Source organism: Terrapene carolina, unplaced genomic scaffold, assembly GCF_002925995.2.
Source record: "Terrapene carolina triunguis isolate 2854851 unplaced genomic scaffold, T_m_triunguis-2.0 Scaffold88, whole genome shotgun sequence".
Lineage (NCBI taxonomy): Eukaryota > Metazoa > Chordata > Testudines > Emydidae > Terrapene > Terrapene triunguis.
Genome location: NW_020664439.1, coordinates 7,427,677 through 7,451,969, shown reverse-complemented (window position 1 = coordinate 7,451,969; position 24,293 = coordinate 7,427,677). Strand labels below are relative to the sequence as shown.

The 24,293-nt window shown below is 41.2% G+C and overlaps 1 protein-coding gene across 1 annotated transcript in view; it reads left to right on the top strand.

Moving 5' to 3' along the window:
* The window catches only part of LOC112122670 (vertebrate ancient opsin-like), a 156,530-nt gene that overhangs the window by 16,340 nt on the left and 115,897 nt on the right, over positions 1–24,293 (top strand). The window lies entirely within an intron of this gene.

The following is a 24,293-nucleotide window of genomic DNA, read 5'->3' as shown; positions in this document are numbered from 1 at the left end:
CCTGTCCAAAAATGGCACCTTGCTGAACATTTCCTCTTCCCCATCTCCCTCTAACCTCTACGCATAGTCACCACCATTGCCTTTCACACGATTTTGTCTTTCTTAGAAGGTGAGTCTTCAAGTCAACCTACAATTCACTGAGTTGCACCTCCTCCAATGTATCTCTGGAGACTAGCTTAGGACCATCAGTGAATGTTGGGTGTTTATCGATCTTCTAAAGAACATCAGTCTCTCTAAATCTGCTCTTTTTTTTGACTGATAACTATGTGAGAGCACACACAATGTGGTGTCTTTGCTCCTCAGGCCAAAGAGATTGAAAACATTTCCTGTTCCATTCATTGTTCTCTACCAAGTACAATATCAAATTAGTTTGAAAAATGGGAAAGTGATTTAAAAATAACAACAACACAGACTTACTTATTAAAAGACCTTTCACTTTTTCAAACTAATCTTTTTTGTTTCAGGATAGAAATTAGATTTTAAACCAGGGAATACATCTAGCTTCTTGTCAGCAATTCCTTTTCTTTATGCTGCCTTGGACAGGTGGTGTGAAATATTCCTCTCTTTACCACTCTCCGTGCACAGTCCTCTTGGTAAATTATTAACCTGGTTCTTTTCTTTTTCTGCTCTTTATAAATGTAGCAAACTACCTGGACTTGATGTTGTTTTCAGAGCAATGTTCTTTTGAGGGACATTGTGGAGATAGTGGACAAATAGGGCAATAACTCACCTCAACAGAGGTTTGGTTGATAAACCAGAAAGGCCTACATAATCTGAGAGGTTAGGAACAAAAGAAATCTCCTGAGAGATTTGTCTTATGCTCAGACTCTGGATCAAAGAAAAGAGAATTCCCTGTTAGTAGAAAAGAGGAGATTAAAATTAGATGGATTTTGCATGGCATATACAAAAACGTGAGAAAACGGTGGAAGGCCAGAGTGTTGTTGAGGCAGCAGTAGCTTCACTGTTTACATTGCTAGAAAAAGAACATACACCCTGTGGAACATTAAAAGCACACATTTCCCAGTGGTAATAATTATGTTTCAGAGTATATGAGTTATTTATTTTCCTGACTTAAGGCAGATCCATTGCCAAGTATTTTACAGACTGAAATTTCAGGAGATCGGTCAATTCCCTAAGCAGTCAAGTTCAGTTCAGTGCATGCCATTTCTTGATAAGAATAAATCACTATTTCCCCTTCAGGGTCTATCTCCTTCATCCCATGCAGTGGGAGCCGGTGTGGGAGGAGGCAGAAGCTTATCCTCTCCTTAGTAACCCCTTCCCCGTACACAATCCCTAAAAGTAGGTAGGCAGGGAAGTTGGGGCATCCAGGCCAGCTGGGATACAAGGGGAGGGGTTGGGAGAGCTAAAGGAGGGGAGTGAATGGGACCGGGAAGCCTGAGAAGGATGGAGAATTCTTGGGGGTGAACAAACCTGGGGGAAGGGACAGATTAGGACATCTGTCCAGCTGCTGCCTTTGTGCCCTTTCTGTCTCACACAGCATAGCCTTCATTCTCTATGCCCCATCCAATCTCTGCAGAGTGCCCTAGCCATAAGGATATTGGCTATTCTGTGGTGGGTCATGGGCTCCTGCTGGGGATGTTCCACTTGTAATTAAATATTCATTTGGTCAGAGACACACAATTGACTGTAGGTCAGTGGTCAGGGCACTCACCTGGGATGTAGAAGACCCAGCCTCAAGTCCCTTCTCCCAATCAGGTAGAGCACAGTCTTGAGCCGAGATCTACCACATCCCTGTTGAGTGTCCTAATTACTAGGGTCTCTCTCTCTAGAAGTTCCATTGTAGAAACTTTCCTGACAAAAAGTGTCCCTTTCCTGCAAAAAGTTGTTTCAGCAATTTGGCATTTTCCAACACAAAGCTATGCAACAGCTCTAGTAAATGTATTCTTGCATGCTACTTCCTCTTCTCCCAGCAGGACTCCTGCTCCCTCACTTCCCTTTCTCCTTGTAAGGGCTCCATCAACATCCTCAGCCTTTTCTAAGCTCCAGTGAATGTTACCAGAGGTATCCGAATACATGCTAGAAGCTCAAGGAGTTCAGGTGAGTACTGAGGTACCTTCCTCCTGGCTGCTATAAACTCTCCTTCATCCCCCTACACTGAAAGTCTAGGAAAATATCCAGCCTCCATAATGACATACAGATTAACGAGAGTCCTGGGGATTCAAATTACAGGTAGGCATGAACTCAAAATTCAGATCCAGAACTGAATTGTCCCCCAAAATCCTTTGGGCTTGGAACTTTCTCAGGGTTTTAGTTCAGGCGTGTTTAGCTAAATCATTGTGTAGCGCCTTGATGCCTATATGACATACTGCCAGGCTAGGTAAAAGTATTCACAATGATACTTTTTCCTGACCAGTTCCATAACTAAAGTTTCTTTGAGACCTTCACTAAGGCAGCTTCTACCTTTTGTTGCAATATATATAAAACCTAAGTAGGTTGGAGGCATTAAAATAACACCCTGTGAACCTGTGAAAATCCCATTTACTAGATTGTTCTTGCCCTTTGTATTTTTCACTTCTTTGTAAAATTATATAGTTGAGTCTGAAGGACTGTACTCAGCAAAGTACTGGAAAAACCTGTGTATATACAGTTGCTATTATTCTGTTGTACATTACTATGGCTATAAAGAGCAAAATTATTTTTTATTTCAGTTGTGGGCACCATTTGGTATTTCCACGTTGCTTAACTAAAGTTATTTAAGAATCTTAGTTGGTTATTACATTGGCCTTTTATTCTGTATGACTAGGGCACCTTTCAGACTTTGTGTTAGTTTAGCTTTTGGGCGTTTAGATGTGATTTCTGGAAAACCCCTAGTTTTCAAGAGGGTTTGCATTATACAACAGGATCCAACTTCAAGTCAACTCGAGATGTTAGCAAGTCAGTTTTAAATCATAGAAATGAGAAACCCCTGCTTTAATTTAATTTCAGACAGGATCCTGATTCTTGTTGTCCTTAAATAAACAAAATGTTATTGTAATAAGAGTGATATAAACCGCAATAAGACTACTGTATTTAAAAAAGTAACATGAAACAGGGGTTGCTCTCAAGTAACCTCCCTAAGGGGGCAGCAAAAACATTTGTCGAGCAGATGGGATCTTTAGCGAAAGGTCAAACAAAATAGTACAAGACACATTGGGAATACTTTAAAGTAAAGTGATGGTTTAAGACAAGGGGTTGCTTAGTGGAAAAAGGCAGATCATGCAATTTCCACTGCACTAGAACTGGATCAATGGCTTATTATGAAAAGATCTACTGCAATGCAAAGTGGAGAAGGAATGACCCCACGTTCTTTCTATAAGCTCTCAGGTACATCTTGCTGATGTAAATATATCTGTGGGTCTGCCTATATGTGGGGCAGGAAGGAAGGGGTTGGTGTTTTGTGGAGGGGTGGTGGAAGAGAGTGAAGAATGCTCATTTTGTGAGTGTTATTGTTTTCCCAACAACTACTTTAAAGTTCTCTATTGACTTGAAACAGTTTCACTTCACCTGGCAGTTATATTTTGGACAAGCCTGCCCCCACCAGGTAGTTAATATGGTATGTGTGATTAGATTATCTCATTTAATTTGTGGTTTAAAGCTTTGGTGCAGTGAGGAGCAGGATGGAGAGGAAGGTTAGTACAGGCAGTGCCATATGCTGCCGCCGTGTTTTCATGTACTGGCTAATTCAGGTGATGATTAAAAACGTGGATGGATGCTACTCAGAGAACCCTGAAACAGCCTTTGTCTGACACAGAGTGAGACAAGCTGCTATCCCGGGCGTCGGGAGAGGTTGGAAGGTGCTATGCTCCTTCCATTGAGAAAAATACTTAGTGGTATGTGAAGATAGAGATTTGAAGGGAGAAAAGGTTGCTTGTGATGAAGAGGTACAGTAGAACCTCAGAGTTATGAACATCAGAGTTACAAAATGACAAGTCAACCACACACCTCATTTGGAAGCGGAAGTACCCAAACAGGCAGCAGCAGTGACAAAAAAAAGCAAAAGCAAATACAGTACAGAACTGTGTTAAATGTAAACTACTAAATTAAGGGAAAGCAGCATTTTTCTTCTGCATAGTAAAGTTTCAAAGTTGTATTAAGTCAATGTTCAGTTGTAAACTTTTGAAAGAACAACCATAATGTTTTGTTCAGAATTACAAACATTTCTGAATTATAAACAACCTCCATTCCTGAGGCGTTCGTAACTCTGAGGTTCTACTGTAAAGTTCAATCAATCAATATCCTACTCTTTGGGTGCTGGATCCTGGAAGATTCTTGCTGTGGGAGCCAACCATAACTATGGGGTAAAAGAGAGAAGTTGGGTTGGGAAAGAAAAGCAAAAGGTCTAACAGACCAAAAATGTCACAGGCAAGCAGCTGCACACACAGTTTATGGAATAGAGCCCTTATCGCAATCCTGGCTAGCTTGTTGGTTCCTGACATATAGTTGGCCATTACTATTTTAATTAAACAGTTTTCCCCCAGTCAAGACCCTTCTTTTCAAATGTACATCGATAGGTTTTTCATTTCATACTCCACTGCCCTCCCCAAAACAGGAAATCAAATTATTGATGCTCTTGAGCGAGTGGCAGCTGTCGTTTGATTAACCTTCAAGCAGTTCAAACATTCACAAAGCAAACCTGAGATTTCTCACTGCCCAGCACACTCTGCAGTGTTCTTTACTGAAGCCCCACAGCCATATACTCAGAGCCTGAAGTGCACTGGCAGATGCTAGTAATGGGCACTGCAGTGTTTTGTTTTCCCTCCATAAGTGTGTAGTTAGGTTGGAAGAGGAGACCAGTTACTTTCATGGAGAGGCACCATTCTGAGCCTCATCCAGTGCTAAGAACTCCTTAAGCCATTCTCACACCAGCAGATTCACTTCTGTATGCTTACTATTGGTAGGCATTTGGCCAAATACGGGAGAAGAGCTCTGTATGCTCTCAGAACACAACTCCCTAACAAAATGTATCAGAAACAGCCCCTCTCTCACACACCCCACAAGCTCCCTGCTCAATCAGGATTGACAGTGTTTGGCTGCTAGTTTAAACACCTGAGGCCAGATGCTCAGCTGGCTCCATTAATTTCCTGAATTAGTTATTGCAAGTGGTTTATTTAGATATTATCAAGTATTCACAGCACCCATATCCTGGCAGCAACTTGTGAAGCCTTCACCACCACCACTCATCTCAATGGGAAGTTAACTGTGAAAGCCACCTGAGGACAACTTCAAAACTTCTATGTGAACATTGTTAAGTTTCTCAGTACAGGAAATGAGCTGCTGCCCCCCCCCCCCCCCCTTTTTTTTTTGACTGCTCATGGAGATGGGACAAAATGATTTTCAACACTCATTGCTCTGTGTTTGTATAGTGGCTAGCACAATGGGATTCCTGGTCCACCCCAACTGCTACTGCAATACAAATAATGAGAGGCCAGATCATTTATCCCACCTAAGTTTATGGCCCAGAGTGCTTGACACCTCACTCTACCAGATGTCTGCATTAGTCACTGGCTGTACACAAGGGGCTAGATCCACAGCTGGTGTAAATCAGCATTGCTCCATTGACTTCAGTATTTAAAAAGACCTGCAACCTATTAATCAATTAATTATTACTATATAACCCAGATCCCAAGGAAAGGAGGCCCAATGCTGAGTATTTTTTATCAGTGACATAAATTTGAATTACTTCAGAGGGAAAACCAGGATGAAGCACACAAATAGCAATACAGTGAAGCTAGACATTAGTGGCATTTGTACATTACCTCCTGAGCATATGCTATCCTATATGGTTGCTAGAATGTTAATTGTTGTTGAGTTGAATTTTGCCAGTTGTGAACTAGTGTGAAAGCTTGTGAATCTTCTTCAGAAATGAGATACAGCAATACGTGTATCCCACTGCCACGCTCATTGAAAGGGAAGCCCTCACTCTGTGTGCAACATACAAAATTAAAGGCTTTATTAAGTATGTAGTCTCTGTGGGGTGTGGCTGGGGAAGTCAGATGGAAAAAGGTCTTCTTCCCTGACACTTCAGTCTGCAGAAGCTGTAAATGTTGTGGCAGTTGGGTACGGAGCCCCTAGGAAGTGCTTTCTCACTCGTGACTGACCCATCTGGCCTTTTGTTTCTAGCAGCATTGAGAGTTTCCAGAGGTAGCAATATTCTTAGCCAGAGGGAAACTTCTTGTTGTACAGGGTCTGTGACTGGAGTGGGAAAAGAAAAACAGAACAGAAAATTATCCCAGAGGACCCTACAAAGAGAATTCTCTAGCAGACTGTATTTGCACTAGCTTCCAAGCCACCTCCAAGCATGTCACATGCACTATTAACAATTTGTTACTAACTTCTGATCTCTTGCAAAGTAATACAAGTCTGCATTGGAACAATAAATTAAACATATTGAAAGCACGAAGCCACTTCCCTCAGGCATCTCAGTATTGTGTTCCTTCTCTGAGACCAACTGTATTGTTAAGATTGCTTTTAGGCAATGTGGCAACTAAAAGGACATTATCCAAATGTGACACTTACTTTTTTATTATTATTATTTTTTAAGGGATGAAGGAAGGGTAGCACTGGTGGGATCCAGGGACAAGAGAGTGAAATATATTTTATTGATGATGTAGATGTTGGATTTTATAACTGGGGTTCATCTCAGATTTATTTGGAGGTATAAACTGCTTAAATTTAATAACTTGTTTGTTACCACAGATTACTGTAACCTCAGTGACAGTAAATACCAATGAGCCTATAATTTTGGAGTAGAAGCAACTTCTACAGAAGAGATGTTTTTGTAACAGCACTGAAAGGTTTATTTATTGTGCAAAATTCACAAAATGGACCAAAAACGTTTATACCATCACCCAGATGCCAGTTCTTCGGACATAGACTCAGTAGGACCTTACTGAAAGCAAGAATCATTATACAGTGGCAGTGTAACACAGAAACTTTAAGCATGAGAGATGTGTTTTACAGATAATTTCGTAGGTATGTTTTTAATTGCCATTCTTCGCACAGAGGGGAGGGGTATGAAATCTGAAATTTGTTTTTTCTCCATCTATGGAGTTTACCAATTTGCCTTTTGCTGTTATTCATATTCATGCAAATCCAACACTGAGAAAACAAATATAAATGCCCAAATATAAACACATAAAATAGTGGTTAACACCTGCAGATAGTCCTTTTATATATATATATATATATCAGGTACTTTTGCCTTATCATCCCTGCTTCTGAAGACCACCCCCACCTTCTCCATTCTATAGCCCAGCTCTCTGCTACTTCCTTCTATAGTACCAACACCTGCCCATCCTCTTTCCAGTTCCTTCACTCCATAGTGTCTATTGGTATTTGGATCGAGCATTTAAGGAATATTCGTGGTCACACCTCAGTATGGGAGGGATACAAAAAAGTGTAGTTTAGATCCACGGTACATAGAGCATTACAGGATAATAGAGGTAATAAACCTGTGAATATGCATTTGAGGCCAAATTTGGAAAAGTTGGTGCAGGAAGTTACACCAGCTAAGCCTCCTGCACCAGGTGGAGAGATTTACCCCAGTGGAAAGCAGGCAGTGTTATTACTGCTGCAGTCCTTCCAAGGGGTACCTTGGATTCCTGTCACAGGCACACCACCAATGGAAGCAGTTGTGGGGAAGCACTGACTCCCCTTAACTGACTGCCCTGACCATACCCACTCATCTCTCTATTTGTTCCGCCAGCCCCGAACAACAGAATCCGCAGGTTCTTTGTGCTGAAACGTCATCTGCCAGCAGACTGTCTGCCAATAGATCTCTGCCAGGGTTTATGCTGGCACACATTGATGTTAGACCTGGGTGAAGCTGGCCCTCTGGCTTTGGTTATTGTTGGCATATTTATTATAAAAATCATTAAAGAATTAATAAACATTACACTTAAGTCCTAAATTCACAAGCAACTTAGATGAGGTGAAGGGGGGGGGAAAGGCTTTTATATGGGTTGGGTGTCAGGAGTGAAAGCACCAGGTTGGTACGGGAAATGTGTGATGGGAAAAAGGAGGGGAGCTACAGATCGGGGAGCTCAGCTTGAATGCAGCTTTATTCGCTAGTCAGAGCAGCTAGAACCAGGAACGAGCAAATCCAGAGGTGAAAAGCAGGTCTTTCTGCTGGGCCTCAGACCCAACTGTGATAAAAATCTTAATTTTCACAAAATACAGCTCCACTCGTGAGGACCAAGTCTGCGGTCTCAGTTAGTGCCAACAGTTTTTGCAGGCAAATCATACTACTCTTGGATTTATTGAGAAACAGTGTCATCCCCCTTCCCAAACATACACACTTACCCTCCTTGGCAGCGAGGAGGAGTTTACAGGCCATAAACCTGGCATCTCTGTCATGGTCCATATATTTTCCACTTTCATACCTCCCGCCACCACCAAGGACCATTCCTGCCTAATGAGTTGGCAAGTGGAAGAGATACAGCTCTGGGGAACACGCTGCTGGGGGTAGCCTGGTTATTACCTTAGGTTTAATTTGTCCAGTTTTCTTTTTAACTTCACCCCACACTGTGCTGCTTTTCATTTTCTGGGATTATATTTTTTCTCCTTATCCCTCCCGGCCCATCACACTTTTGCTATCTTCAAATTACCCAAAAAAACCATGAAAAAAGTTAACTTTAACTTTATGATGGGTGTAGAAGGGAAATGGTGAGGTAGTAGCCTTGCTCTGTTGGAGTCAATGGTGGGAAATCTGACCTTATATTTTCATTTTTATTATTTTTGTCTCCAGCAGCATGTCTCCCCCCCCTGAACTCTTCCCTGTTGTGACAATCAGCTCTGTGTAGATTTCAGTCACATAGGAGCAGATGCTGGATTTGATTTTGGACTTTTAGATTCCCTGTCTGCACACTGATTCACAGCTCTCAGAAAAGTAATGAAATTCACAACATCATGCCGAGTGGGCAAACAAAATTATGCTCTTCTCCCCCATGTAGGCCAGTTCTCTTATGCCTCAAATCCTGGTGCCTGCCTCCTTGGTTGCAGGGGGACCTGACCAGCAGCTGAACCTCGACAGTTATGCAGGAGCATGAGGCTTTTGGAAGATACACTCCTTACCCCACCTGCATGGGGGCAGAATGGGGGATGAGCTCATGAATCTACCACTGCACAAATCCTTAAATCATCTGTTAATTGTGGTGCAAGAATACTCCCTCCGTGAGGCTAGAGTAACTTCCTGTATGAAGGTGGGTGGGTTGCTTCCCCCTATGCCAGCAGAAATTTGAGTGTGACCTGGTAAGCTAGAAAAGCTGCATATGAGGGTTTTCCACTGAGATTTTTCCTGTGCACATGTGTATTCTCCATTCTCTCTCCTGCTCACATGACAAGCAGACTGCACAACATACAATAAACATTCATTCACAACACATCAGACCAATTCTCTTAATGCTTATGATTAATTCTGAAGTGTAGATCATCTGCAAATAAAGACAGTTCCCCACCACCACAAGGAGTTTACAACAGATGCACAAAACATCTTCTGGGAAGTGTTTAGTGCTCTTGACCCCTATTGCTCAGCATCAATCCTTAAATGACAGACACAGAAAGGACAAGCTAAACAGTCTCCAAGCGCTCAGTGCAACTTAAAAGGTTACTTCTTTATCATCAGTCATCATCCTAAATGTAATGTTGGGATGGAGGAGGCATTTAATTGACATGGTTTAGGGACTGTGGACCTTCTGTCTAGCTAGATCTCCTACAAGGCAGCTAGATAGATGTTGACGTGAGTCTTGAGAAAGGATCTGGCTAAGAAAAAAAGGAGTTGATGCACTGGGATTAGGCACAGAAGAAGGCATATCTATGATATGAATTCATATTTGACAAATTGAGATCTGGCATCATGATAAACTCAGTGTAGAATTGCAGCATCCACTTTCCTCTGGTGGATTGAGGGGCATGGTCCCTGCTTGACCCTCTCTGTCCATTTTGGAAAATCTAGGCCCAATAGCACTGCTAGACTTATCTACTTCTGGTGCTCCATTATATAAAAAGGAGTTAGGTCCCAACAAGTACTGAGGCATCTCACACCCTCACTCTCACACTCACTCTCTGAACTCTGTTGTGCCCATACGGTGTGTATCCCAACCCCACCCTGTACCTGGGCTCAAGCCTTGCTGTTAGTCCTCCCCATTCACACACATTCAATTCTGATTTTAAAAGAAATCCTTAAAACAAAGTCAGTCAAGAGTAAACCCGTGCTCTAGTTAAAAAGAATGATGTATTTGCTCCCAGGCACTCCAGAGAACCTTGCACAATGCACATTAGTGAAACAGTTCAATAACTGCCAAAGCTGCGTGCTCATGGAGATTTACCCTGCCGATTTCCCATTCAATCCCACCAATATTCCCTCACACTCCTATTTCCACCCTCATAGTAGGTGAACATGCGTGTGTTATTATCATCAGAGCTGAATGAATAATACATTTCTCAGTTTGGTTTCTGAACCTGCAAATCTGAAAAAAAATCCATTTCAGTTCAAACAGAAACCTTAATTAAAAAAAAAAGAGAGAGAAAATTTGTTTTAAATAGACCTAAACATTTTGCATTGATTAAATTTTTTTTCAATTAATTTCAAGATGTTCAAAACATTTAGGTCGATTCAAAACCAAATATTTTTATTTTAATTTTTCATTTAGATTCAGCCATTTTCTAGCTATTTTCTCCCTGTGTGTGTGTATGGCTTTATTTTTTGTAAATTGGCCAAATCTGAATATGAAATTAAAAGTCAAAATGGTCAGTAAAAAACATTTACAATTTTTTCATTTTTTACTTCAGTTTCTCCACTGAAACTATTAGTCAAATTTGATCTCAATTCACAAATCGTTTCAAAGTACTAAAATATGTATTTTTCAATGAAATATCTATTTGGTGAAAAAAATTCACCCCGATCTTTCTTGAGCCTGGTCCTCTGCTCGGCCTTTCTAATCTGATCTGGTATACACAAACTCACACAGAACATGCTCCACAATTACATATTCTCACTGTCTTGTACCCAATAGTCTGTGATGCACAGTTCCACTATGATTTAGGCTGGCTCTAGGGACACTTTGCCCTTTTTGGAGTGATGTGCACACCCAGGGCATATGAAGGGAGACGGCTGTCCTTTGCGTGGGGTGGGTAGGTGAGTTCCTTTCTCTTGACTTTGAAGCTTGTTTCACACAATGGAAACACTTGTATATTGTTGCTAGTTACACCAATCACAATCTCTCCTGTTTCTCTTCCAGTGGCTGCATTTCTGTAATGCACTCTAGTGGTATTATGCAAATAGATGGTATTGCTTCCTACTCATGCAGCACCAAAGAAAGAAAAACACTAAATAAGTGAGAGCTCAGTCAGTATCCACTTTGTCTCTGGTATATTACAGGTCTGAACCGGTTGTCTAATGCAAGATATAAGCTCAGTCGGGCAGGAAATAAGCCTTCTACTGGGTTTTTTACAAAACCGACTTGCAATAATGGGATTCAGGGAATTTATCATGTTTCAAAATAAGCTTTGTGACATTCACTAATGCTAAGCAAACACCACCACATTATATTTGCAGTGTGCTTTTGAAAATCCTACCCTAAGAATCTACTTTATTTGTGATTTTTCCATACTAATAAAATACACTATAGATTTAAGGCCAGATCTTCAGGTGGTGTAGTCAATGCAGCTGTGCCAATTTCCACCATTATGAATCATTTTTATTACAGCAGTGTTTAGAGGTCCCAGCTGACATCTGGGCCCCGAGACATCCAGCTGTACAAACAGCGAGAGACAGTCCTTGCCCTGAAAACAAGCAATCTAACATGAATCCCAACACAATGCTCTATCTATGGTACAATTCTGGCTCTCACCAGCTAAGGATCTAGTCCCCATTATTTAAGGCTGTGTGACCATGTGACTAGACTTCAAAAGAGTCTTGTTTTTGTTTTTAAGAAGCAGAGGTTGGAATCCTACCTTTCTGGCTATGCTACCTGTCTAGCGCCATGCAGAAGAGCATCCCTTACAGGAAAATCAGATTTTAAACCTGATGTTGTGCAGAGTAAGACAATGCAATAACAAAGTCATGCTCCTGTATGGAGAATATATTGAAGGTACTTACATTCAGAAGGGTCAGTCAGCTTCTCTCTAAAACATGCATTTGAGAAGACCTCTTCTGCATCAATTTGTCAGCAATAGAGAGATCAAAGCAAGATGCAATAGAACAACCTGAGAAATCAAATGTTGCTAAATCACCAAGACTGGATGGCATTCCCCAAAAGTCCAGAAGAAAATAAAATTTAGAATAGTTCAGCTTCATAAGATCTGCAAAGATCTACATAAGGAAAATCTTTAAAAATCAGCTACTATTCCAGACGACTGGATGGCAGCCAACATTATATCTATCTTTTCAAAAGGAGATACTAGGAATTAGAATGGGGAGCCTTACCCCTGGAGCTGGAGGTGGAGGGACAGGGACAGTACAGTGGCGCTGGAACATTTGTAGTAGTGGTGGTGCTGAAAGCCAGCTCCCTTACCCCTGTCCATGCCCCTGCCCCAAGCTGAGGCTGGGAGCAGGGCTGTGTCTCTAGGAGGGGCGGGGACCTGGACAGGGGTAAGGGGGCAGAGGCTACAGCTGGGGGCACACATGGGCGCAGGACCGGAGACGTGGGCAGGGGTCAGCAGCCAGGGCCCCACGTGCAGGACCAAGAGCAGAGGCCGGGCCATGGGGCTGGGCGTGGGGCCCGGGGAGTGGAGCCCTGGGAGCAGGAGACTGGGCATGGGACCCTGGCAGTGGAGGCCTGAGAGCAGGGGGTGGGGCCAGGCACAGGGACAGGAGCCGGGGAGCGAGGCTGGTGGCTGGGGCCCCCAGGAGCAGAGCTCAGGGTGTGGGGCCAGAAGTGTGGCCCTGGACATGGGCACAGGGCCAGCAGCCGGGGAGTGGGGCTGGCAGCCGGGATCCGAGCCCCAGGTGAGAGGTTGGGGAGTGGAGTGTGGGCGGAGGTTCCCGAGCCGGGGAGTGGAGTCCTGGGCGTGGGGCCAGCAGCCCCACATAAAACCTGGGGGTGCTGCAGCATCCCCTGCACCTATGGGACAGTATGAGAAAAGAGAAGGGAACTGTGGAGTGGGAGGGAAGGGTAATGCAGAGGTGAAAGAGAAAGGAGAGGTGAACATGGAAAGGGAGAAACATGTTTTCAGAAGCTTTTTGCAAAGATAAATCCAGCCTATTAATATTCTTTGAAAGATTTAATAAAAAACCAGCAAAAGAAAATCAGTGAATATGTTTTAATTAGCTGTTCACAAGTCCCTCATAGAGGGAATCAGAAATCTTAGTAACTAAGAGTCAAGTAATAAAGTCCTGTCATAGATTAAAAAAAGACTTGTCTGAAAACTTACCCCATGAAAGTCATTCGGTCAGATCCGCAGCGGGGGTAAGTCACCTTAGCTCCACTGAAGTCAATGGAACCACACTGATTTACACCCAGCTACCCAGCACATTTCAATTGTACAGAAAAGAGCCTAATTTTGTAATTAAACTGCAGAACTCACTGTTACATGGATACAGTATAAGGATGTTAAACAGCTTAATAAGACTAGCCATACATTATTCAGAAGACATTAGCTAGGATGCACTTGTGAGGTTATCAGTCCTAAATATACCTTACTACATAAGCGTAACACCATCTGCAGCCAGTAAGAAATTTTTCTTCTCTACAGCTGTATAGTCAGGTGAATTGTTAGTTTTATACTTTCCCCTGAGACATCCAGCATTAGCCATTACTGGAGGCAGGATACCAGATTGGGAAGACCCTTTCATCTATTCTGTAATGGCAGTTCCTATTATCTTTAGAAGGACACATTTCCTTTCCAGCAAATTGCACTGTCCAAAACAAATAATTCTACATACATTATGATCTTTCAGAATTGCATCCAAAGCCACTATTAAATTACTATAAATGTATTGTGGGCCTAACAGATTATAACTGGCCGGTAATTCCATATTCATTTGTTCCAGTATGTTGCTTGAAAGTAATTTAAAATACAATTTCCTTTTTTAACTTGCCATTGCAATATTGCTAAGTGACTTTCAAAACAGTGCATCCACCATGCTGTGCGTCTGATAGAATCTTTTATACTTGAGAGGACAGTCACTTTTTAAATGCATATTCTTATATGACTCACATTCTGTGAGAGCCAAGAGATACAGCTCCTTTTATTCCAGTATGGACCAAATTCTGTCTGATTTACACTCTGTCCAATCCCATTCAAGTCAGTAGGGTTGTGTAGGATGTAAGTGGGGGTAGGATTTGATCTATTGGGTCTCATTGGTAAAGGTGGTGGTGTAGTAGAGTGGGTACCTATAGTTCCTATATCGTTTGTTTCTGGTATTTATCTGACCCCGTAAATTCTCTTACTAGTTCAACTTCAACTAATGGGCTTGTGTGACATCAGGAATGGTAAGGACCCCCGGGAATGGGGGAGCAAAGGTATAAACAGTCTACAATCCGACACCACTAGTAGGCCTGAAGCTGGACTGCCCTGCCCACTCCTGGGAGGGAGAGGTTTCCACAGTAGGCCAGCTGTAAGAGAGGATGATTCAAAGCCAGTCCCCAGCAGCCTCTGCTGGCAAGGCCTCTAGGAGCACTGGCTAGAGATGATTGCTGACCTCACCTGGCAAATAATCTGTCCATTGCAGCTGCTCCCAAGGAAGCTAAAGGGAGTAAATTGTATCCCCAGAAGCCGCACTATTGAATCTGGCACAGGGTGTTGGACTAGAAAATCTTCCAATGTTTATTCTTGCAAAACCCATCCTCTGCTTAGTAATTTATAATTGCCAGAAGCTGGGAATGGGCGACATGGGATGGGTCACTTGATGATTACCTGTTCTGTTCATTCCCTCTGAAGCACCTGGCCCTGGCCACTGTTGGAAGACCAGATGAGTTAGATGGAACATTGGTCTGACCCAGCATGGCCTTTCTTATTTTCTTAAAATGAACTAGATTACAACACAAGGCTTACTGTGAGCCCATTATGCGTCATGATTTCAATTATAAACGGAGATACTGCTTAGACAAATGAGGAAGCTGAAGTGAGGAAAGACAGGCAGGCTGCAGAGCATTAATAACGATGCAGATGTCTGCTGATTTGCTAGGTACCAGGGTAGTACAGGGCAATCCCTGCTAATCTGACACTTTTCCTTCCTCCAAAACTCCACAGTGCCTCAACTTGAGCGTGGCCATTTGCAACATGGACATGTGTCCACTGGGAACTAGACAGAGGCCACCCGCTGCTTTCACACAGGCCACTGAGGATGCACTTTCCGTGCATAAAATATGTATTGTTGTTGCAAAGAGCAAATAAGCTTGCACACCCTGAGAGAGAGGGCAGCAATGGTCACATGATGGTTTCTGCTTGCTGAGGCTCTTGTGGGGGGAGTTTGTCCAGCTAATGAAGAATCAGCTGATAGTAGTGAGAATCGCTTGGTGGGCCAGGATGGACCTTCAGCCTGTGAGTGGCATGGGCTCATTCCAGTTTGAAATATTGCTGTAGTATAAACCTAGCCCGCTTCCCCTCGAAATCCTACAGACTTATTGTCCCCGCAGCTGCCAACTCAATATCACCGTAGCCTTTCTACAGATGGGAGTTCCATCCATGGAACTCTAGAGCAGTTACCATCCACTCGTGTTTTCTCACATTGCTTGTGGTGGATGGGGAAAAATATGGTGTGTTTTGGGTGGATTATCTTGCTATAGACTAGTACATCTTTGTGTTCAGTATAAACTTCATGGTCCTTTCCAGATGTTACCAGACAGCTACTGTGAAAATCCATGTGTACTGCAGTTATCACCAAAGACATTTCTTCCTATCTGCAAAAGATTGGATTAATGTTGTTTATAGCAAATCAAACAATCTACGGTGACCTGTTCTGTAAATTCAGTTGTACCTTTACTGTCCCAAGTTTTAGGAGTTTGAACTGTGATTGTAGCACAGCATGTTGTTTTGCAGCAGGCCTCAGGGTAAGAGCAATTTTAGGAATCTCTTTTTGAATCACAGGTAGGACAGTTATAACCAAAGAAAATTCACAAATCAGACTCTGAGGAGAAGGAGGAGCTAATTGGAGGGTACTTCCCACTGCTGGCAAGTCCATATGGCCATTTGAGATCCTCAGATGGAGGAGAGCTCAATAACAAAGCATTATAAGTATTTAATTGATACTGTCCATGCTTTCATAAATGGTTGCACATAGCTTTGTGTGCCCTTGTTATGCCCACAAAGCCTTTCATTTACTCATGACATGTGTAACCATGGATGCAAGTGAGTAGCTGGGCAACAATTGCCCAATGATAAAATCTAACTTACGTTATATCCATCTGTAGAGGTTGGTGTGTGTGAATTTACATTTGTGTAGCAGAATGGGTTTTTGAGAGAGTGATGTACTTATCATTGGACATCTACTTTGCTCCAGTCTGAAAACTTTGGCCTAAGACTAGTAAATTACTTGTTCCAGACTCCCAGTGGCACAAGTGATACAGTGAAAGCTACAGAGAGAAAACTCCAGAATGAAGTCATAGGAAATAATTCTTGGCAGGAAGGGGGCGGGGGGAGGGGGGTGAATCACTGAAACTCAAAAGGATTTAACAATAGATATTGACTTTAATTAAATTTCTTAACATCCTGAAATAAATAGCCCCATAGAATTCAATGGCACTACTCATAGGAATAAAATTATGCTTATGCTTAAGTGTTTGAAAGATCAGGACCTTAATGTTGAGCCAGCCAGGGGAAACTGTATAATTTTGCTTAACATTATTTTCTTCCTCTGATTCATGACATTTTTAATTGTTACAGTTGATTTTCAGGGATGCTTAAAATAGTGTAGTTAAAGCCCAGTGTTTCAGACACTTTAAAGACTGACATAACTTGGTAGGAAATGTCATCTGGATGCTAACAATAGTACAGTAATCTTTAAACTAATCTCATACACTGAGAATGTTTTTAAAATAGTCCTTGTTACTAGAAGGCCAGTTGTAGTCCTAATATTTGCCCAATGGAAGTGAGGCAATATCAGTAAGAGAAGAAACGTTAATTCTGAGCCCTTTAGGAAAGGATACAAAGGAGATTAAAAGCACTAGTTGCAACTATTTCAAAATAATTAACAATGTCTCTTAGATAGCTAATGAATATTGAAAAATATTAAACATCATGAATGTTCAGATTTTTGTGAATATCTGAACACATTGTTCTTTCCTCTTGAAAAGTGCTCAAGAGAGGACATAATTAATAAACACTCATTTCCTTTTTCACCTGGTTATATAGCATTCTAGAAAAAAAGCAAGACATTCACTTTGCCTAACAGGAATTTCATTGTATGACATAGCAAACAAAATTAAGTTGAGAGGATGTGAGTCTTTGATCAGGACAATTAAACATTTTGTAATCAGTAATTAACTCCTCCTCTCCAGTTCTTGTATTTATGAACAGAACTCACTCTTAGTCACATGAGTAGTCACATTCTTTTCAGTGGAACTATTTGTAGCAATGGATGACCAGGATTTGGTACAAAGTTCAAAATACTTAATGGTTGCCTTAGTTTACTTAACCAAGCCTTAAGACATTGATCATGGAACTAAAACAGTATTAAGATATAGAGGCCAGATAATCGGCTGGTGTAAACATAGCTCCTTCACGTCAACGAAGATGCATTATTTAGATCTGCTAAGCATCTGGCCCTATATTCTATTTGTATGTAGGCCAGTGACCAAAAGGTAACAGTCACATTTACTTGATCTGGTCTAATATTTCATGCGGTAAAACGCCGCAGTGCATACTTGAGCTAATACTTTACTATATACAACTTTATATGATTATAGCTGTGTAAAAAGTTCACAACAAAACCCAAGACAAGACTAACTCATGTCTGGGTATAAATTCAAACAAAAACCAAAAAAACCTGACCAGGTTCCTTGAAAGGTTTGTGAAGTTTCTGAATAAGCCCAAGCGCAGATTTGTGCAAATCTAGGAAAATGAATGGCTTTCATATGAAGCTATTTAAAAATCAATTACTGTGAGCTGAGTTTCACTTTGAAACCATACCTGCAAGATACAGAAGTGAAAACCCAGATCAATCATAACCGAGGGAGAGATCTTATGGACCTAATCATCAACTTTAGCAAAACTATTTGGGGTTGAGATATTAAATTTTAATAGAGGATGTGTCTAAAATCCCTGGCCTGCTGTAAAAATCTCCACCTTATTCATTATTCTGTATCACTGTTGTAAAGTATTTCAATCATCCAATAAGGGAGCTGAAACAATACCATGTGATTTAGGCAGCCATCCACACAACACAACTAGTGAATAACAACTCAACTACACAAACAGTCCATGAGAAAAGTTCTTTGGCAAATACTTACAAATAAATTCACAGATTCAGAATTCAGTTGAAAACAACTGACTAACCAAGACAAAAGCTTAGTGTTCTTCACAATGAATAGTTTGAAACAGAATCTACAAGTATTTTTTAAACTTTGATAAAGAAATAAAAAAGGCAAGACACACAGGTTTCAGAATAGCAGCCATGTCAGTCTGTATCCGCAAAAAGAACAGGAGTACATATTGTCCCCAAATGTGAAATAGTTGTGGGTGAGGACAAAGTCACAAAGTTCAGCCACCAGACCATCATGTGCCAGCAATACCCTCTGCCATGTACATTGGCCAAACCGGACAGTCTCTACGCAAAAGAATAAATGGACACAAATCTGACATCAGGAATCATAACATTCAAAAAGCAGTAGGCGAACACTTCAACCTCTCTGGTCACTCAGTAACAGACTTAAAGGTGGCAATCTTGCAACAGAAAAGCTTCAAAAACAGACTCCAACGAGAAACTGCTGAAATTGAATTAATATGCAAACTAGATATCATCAATTTAGGTTTGAATAGAGACTGGGAATGGCTGAGTCATTATACAGATTGAATCTATTTCCCCATGTTAAGTATCCTCACACCTTCTTGTCCAACTGTCTGAAACGGGCCATCTTGATTACCACTACAAAAGTTTTTTTTCCCTACTGCTGATAATTGCTCATCTTAATTAATTAGCCTCTTAGAGTTGGTAGGGCAACTCCCACCTTTTCATGTTCTCTGTATGTGTATATATATCTCCTTACTATATGTTCCATTCTATGCATCCGATGAAGTGGGCTGTAGCCCACGAAAGCTTATGCTCAAATAAATTTGTTAGTCTCTAAGGTGCCACAAGTACGCCTGTTCTTTTTGCAAGACACACAGTGCACTAAATGAGACAAGGGGTAGAAACTTTTGCCCACTTAATGCATATTTCACACCGTACTTTATTTCACTTCTACATGTCCTCCCCTGACCCAGAGAAATCGTAATAAAATTGCTCTCCCTGCAAACCTTTCCAGTATGAGCCTGAGTGCTGCTAAGAATAAAATTCAACTTACAAAAATGTGTTGATGAAATTGACCCTTTCACCTCAGCCTTGTGCTTTGGCTGTGACACAGGATTCATTTTCTCAGAGGAAAATTCAGTTAAAATTACACTGTCAAAAAACAGGACTTCTTGCTGAAAACAATTAAAAGCCAAAAGTTTCATTTCATGTGTAGAACTTTTCACATAGTTCCAGTAAAGCTGAACCCCTTTTCTGCAATTGGTTGGGAAGTAGCCAAGAGTAGGATGTGCTCTGTTTATGCCACTCCCCATACAAGTACAGTGGAAGCACAGTCAGGCATTTGGATCCAAAAACCCACTGAATGGGGACTATCCATTGACTTCAATGAGATTTGGATCATGCCTTGATAACTTGTATTAGCTATTTCATAGAATATCAGGGTTGGAAAGGACCTTAGGAGGTCATCTAGTCCAACCCCCTGCTCAAAGCAGGACCAATCCCCAGACAGATTTGTGCCCCAGGTCCCTAAATGGCCCCCTCAAGGATTGAACTCACAACCCTGGGTTTAGCAGGCCAATGCTCAAACCACTGAGCTATCCCTCCCCCCTATTTGTACTGTGATGATGCCTACAGGCCCTAATCTGGGGAACAGGGCATCCATATGCCAGGCACTGCACACGTATATTAATAGAGAGAAACTCTTTCCCAGAGACAGTAGGGATTGGGAGAGAGTAGATGACAAGTTCTCATTTTTGTTATCCGGAGCCTGTTTATTTTTCTCTGGTGAAGTAATGTGCCCATAAAGAACTGCCACCATCTAAATACAGTGGTTGCCATTCGACAACAGCTGCCACACAGTTGTAACTAAGGTACCTTCCTAAGTTAAGTGTTTCCTATTCTAAGTTTTGCATGGTAACTGTTGATAAGTATTGACTTTATAATAGTGTCCATTGTAAAAACACCTTTTGTTATTTTGACAGTAGACAGTTTTTGGACACAGTTAAGCAGAATCTAAAAAGAAAGTAATGGCATCCTACTTAGACATTCAGCACAGAGCATCCAATACTAACAGAAGCTAGATAAATAGACTTGGAAGGATATGTTTATTAGATGATAAATATTGATTTCACAGTGCACAGACAAACAGATTAAAAAAATACTTCCATGGATGATAATTGAAATTTACAGAGAGGCAAAATAAGAAAAATGCTGCTTGAGAACTTGAAGTTTGATTTAAGAGTATTTACTTTATATATTTTGATATGCAATGTTGACAATTTGACAATTTGTGTTTCACGGGTTATAAAATTTTGAATCTCATTGTCTACTGTCATTAAATAAATTGTCTGACCCCCTCATAATTTCCCACAACTGTCACCCTCAGTTATTTTTGAACCACAGAATCAGGCCCTAGATACATATTACTATATGGAGCACGCGTCATAAACTCAGACTCATAGACTTTAAGGCCAGAAGGGTTCGTCATGATCATCTAGTCGGACCTCCTGCACATTGCAGGCCACAGAACCTCACCCACCCACTCCTGTAACAGACCTATAATCTCTGGGTGAGTTACTGAAGTCCTCAAATCATGGTTTAAAAGACTTCAAGTTACAGAGAATCCACCATTATACTAGTTTAAACCTGCAAGTGACCTGTGCCCCATGCTGCAGAGGAAGGTGATCTCCCCCCCCCCCACTGCCAGGGTTTTTGATGAGGGGAAAACACCTTACTGACCCCAAATATGGCGATCAGTTAGACCCTGAGCATGTGGACAAGAGCCAGCAACCAGACACCTGGGAATCCATTAAGAACTGGCTGAACCTAAATACAGTGATCACCGTTTTTCAGCAGCTGCCAGACAGTGGTATCTAAAGACACCTTTCAATGCTAAATAGCTCTTATGCTAGTTTATTCTTGGTAATCTGTGAATAAATTGACTTGAATGGTGACTATTGTAAAATTGACGTTAGAGTGAGTCTTTTGACATAGTTTTGTTGTAGGAGAGAAGGTGGATGAGGTGATCTCTTTTTATTGGACCAGCTTCTGTTGATGAATGAGATGAGCTTTTGAGCTACACAGAACTCTTCAGGTCTTGAAGAATGTGAGTAAGCTTGAAAGCTTGTCTCTTTCACCAACAGAAGTTGGTCCAATAAAAAGATATCACCTCGCCCACCTTCTCTCTTTTGATACAATTAAGCAGAATCATTTAATAGAAAAAATGTTCTTTGTTGACAAAAGTCTTTGATTAAATATGGCACAATTGACCACCACCACATTGCACAAAAATGTATTGTTTTGCAATATAGTTGTGTTTTGTATCCATACCTGAATGCTGATCAACCCCTTTATATCATAGTACATATAGATACATGCCTATCTCTGGGGAAAACAGTATAATACTGAGCGATAGCTAATATAAATAACTTCCTGTTCCAAAGTTTTGAATGCCCTAAGCCAATATTTTGATCTGTTTATATTATAGGGGTATATATGGGATTGGTATACTGCAGCACCCCAAAGATCAGAAACTCCAAGCAGCCCTTCTCCCCAAGACAAACGTTGGTATAATGTTGTGCTCAAGTGAGAGGGCAAAGAGTTTCCTTGTAGCCTCAGAATCTGAAGTTCAATAGAAGAATGAAGATAGTGTAGAACTGTAAAATATCAGACCTCCATTTACCGATACGCAATTTTTAAAGCCTTGATCTGTCCAGGGATAACAGTAATGTTCTGAAGTACTGCCCCATTGTGGTGGTAAGGAAAAATAGCACTAATTTACTGCTCTAGCTTCAGACAGCTTGATATTACAGAACTCACAGAGATTGTGGGAGGGAGAAGAGGTAGACCCACTGTTATTGCTGATCACCTCTCTTTTGTATGGTTTTCCTATTTTTAGTACTCTATTTGCATCAGTCTCTCTCACCTGGTAACTGATCTTTAGGCCACAATCAGTTAAAAGTCTCTTTTTTCTTCCCTGGCTGCCTTAGAGGAGATGAAAGTAAATTGCAGATGGAAGAAAGTGCACTCACTTTCATGGGATTTTGAGAACAAAATTAAAATCAATGTTCAATAGTCTTTAGGATTCTTCTCTTGGCTTAAAGAATAAATAGGCTGGATTTACTTACCCATGCTGTTATTTTTGTAGGGGAGGGGGAGGGCAGGTTGGTGGTAGGCCAGGAGGAGTATCATTATAGACCACCATCCAAGCTACATCCCTCTCCACCTTTCCTTGCTCCTTTGCAATTTTCAGATCTGATCTCCACTAGATACCAGTGGGGAATCTGTGTGCATTTAGCTCATTACTTTTAACAGTAATTAGTTGCATAACTTTATCACACCTCAATGGGAGAACAGGCCCTGTGAGTTTAATTTATACCTCCCATGGCTCTCTTCTGGTTCCAATACATAAAGTACAGTCTCAGCTGCACCTCCAGTTACCTCCCATCCCCCCAGGGAAGTGTTCAAATAATAGAGATCTCATCTGCTCCACGAAATACAAATCACATGATCCTGTGCATCATATAACCTTATATCACCAAGCAGAGGCTGCTATCATTGTGGCAAATGGGCTGGAAGGACTCTCCTTTCCTTCAGTAGGCTTTGGATCAGGACCTATGTGTGTAATATGCAAGGACCATTGATTATTAAACAAACATTCATCATCATCAGGAAGAGAGTTGGAGGTTACATGTTCCATGGCAACACTTTCCCTGTTTACATTCGAACACAATCGTGAAATAAAGTTGCTATATTGGGCAAACAGAATACAAGTTTCCCCATATATATAAAACCACTATTAAGGCTGGCAGGTGCTGAAATATTATTGTACAACTAGTCATGGCTCAGCAGCAACACTGAGATGTATTGGTAGGGAAAAAGAGAGAGGTGTGCCTCTAGATGATGGTGATAGACAAAGGAAATTACTACATTTACCTCTGTGATGCTATTTGTGTACTTGGCAACATTCAAGCCTTGGCCTTGCATGAACAAAGAAAGAAAACAGAAGTAAGGAAACAGGCTAACAATGGACAAAGCATGAATTCACAAGTGGCTTTGTAAATAACATGTAGTTAGTAGATAAAGAAATAGTAAGAAGAGTGATGTGTGATAAGTATGCAGCTGCAGCTTTGTTTACTGCATATTTTATAGCTTGTGGACAGTTCAGGATTTGTTTATGCAATGCACATGTGAAAGTCTATCTGATTTATGATATGCTTTTAGGAGTTGTGGTAGACCCCTATGTCCACCCCACTGTGTCTGAGCTGGATCACCTCAACGTGGTCTTGTTGTATGCCACAAATAGAAAAAAACAACCCTCAGTGATTAATCTGGATTTGAGCTAAATTCTTGAGAACCGAGTGGAAAAGGTCTTTGAAAAAAATACCAATATCCAGAAGACCTCTCTCTAACTTCATTTTTCAGGTGAGGTGTTTGAACCATCACTTCTGCACTTACATTGACTATTTACTGTAGAATACTTTGTTGGGAGCCATCAAATGACAACCTAGTCAAGTGATCAGGTTTGGATAAACTTGACTGACTGTGGATTACTGAAAGCAGCAAAGGTGAATAAGGAGCACGAGTAATTATCCCATTAAAATCAGAGAGGAGTGCTGAAGCAGAAATAAGTTGTTTTCACAAAGTGCTTTTTTTTTTCTTAACCAGCAAAGTATTGCAGGGTAAATGCCCAGCCACCAGTGCATAGGGAATTGATCACACTTCTTTCTCCCCTTGGGAGCTGATGTGCAGCTAATTCCTTCCCCATCATATTATGAACAATTGCCCTCGCAAGGGTCAGACATGATATTTCCAGAATCCAAAGCTGGTTTTAGTCAGCTCAACACACCATAAACTACTTTACTGAAAATGACAAATGGTTTGCTGAGTGCAAACACTGGCAAAG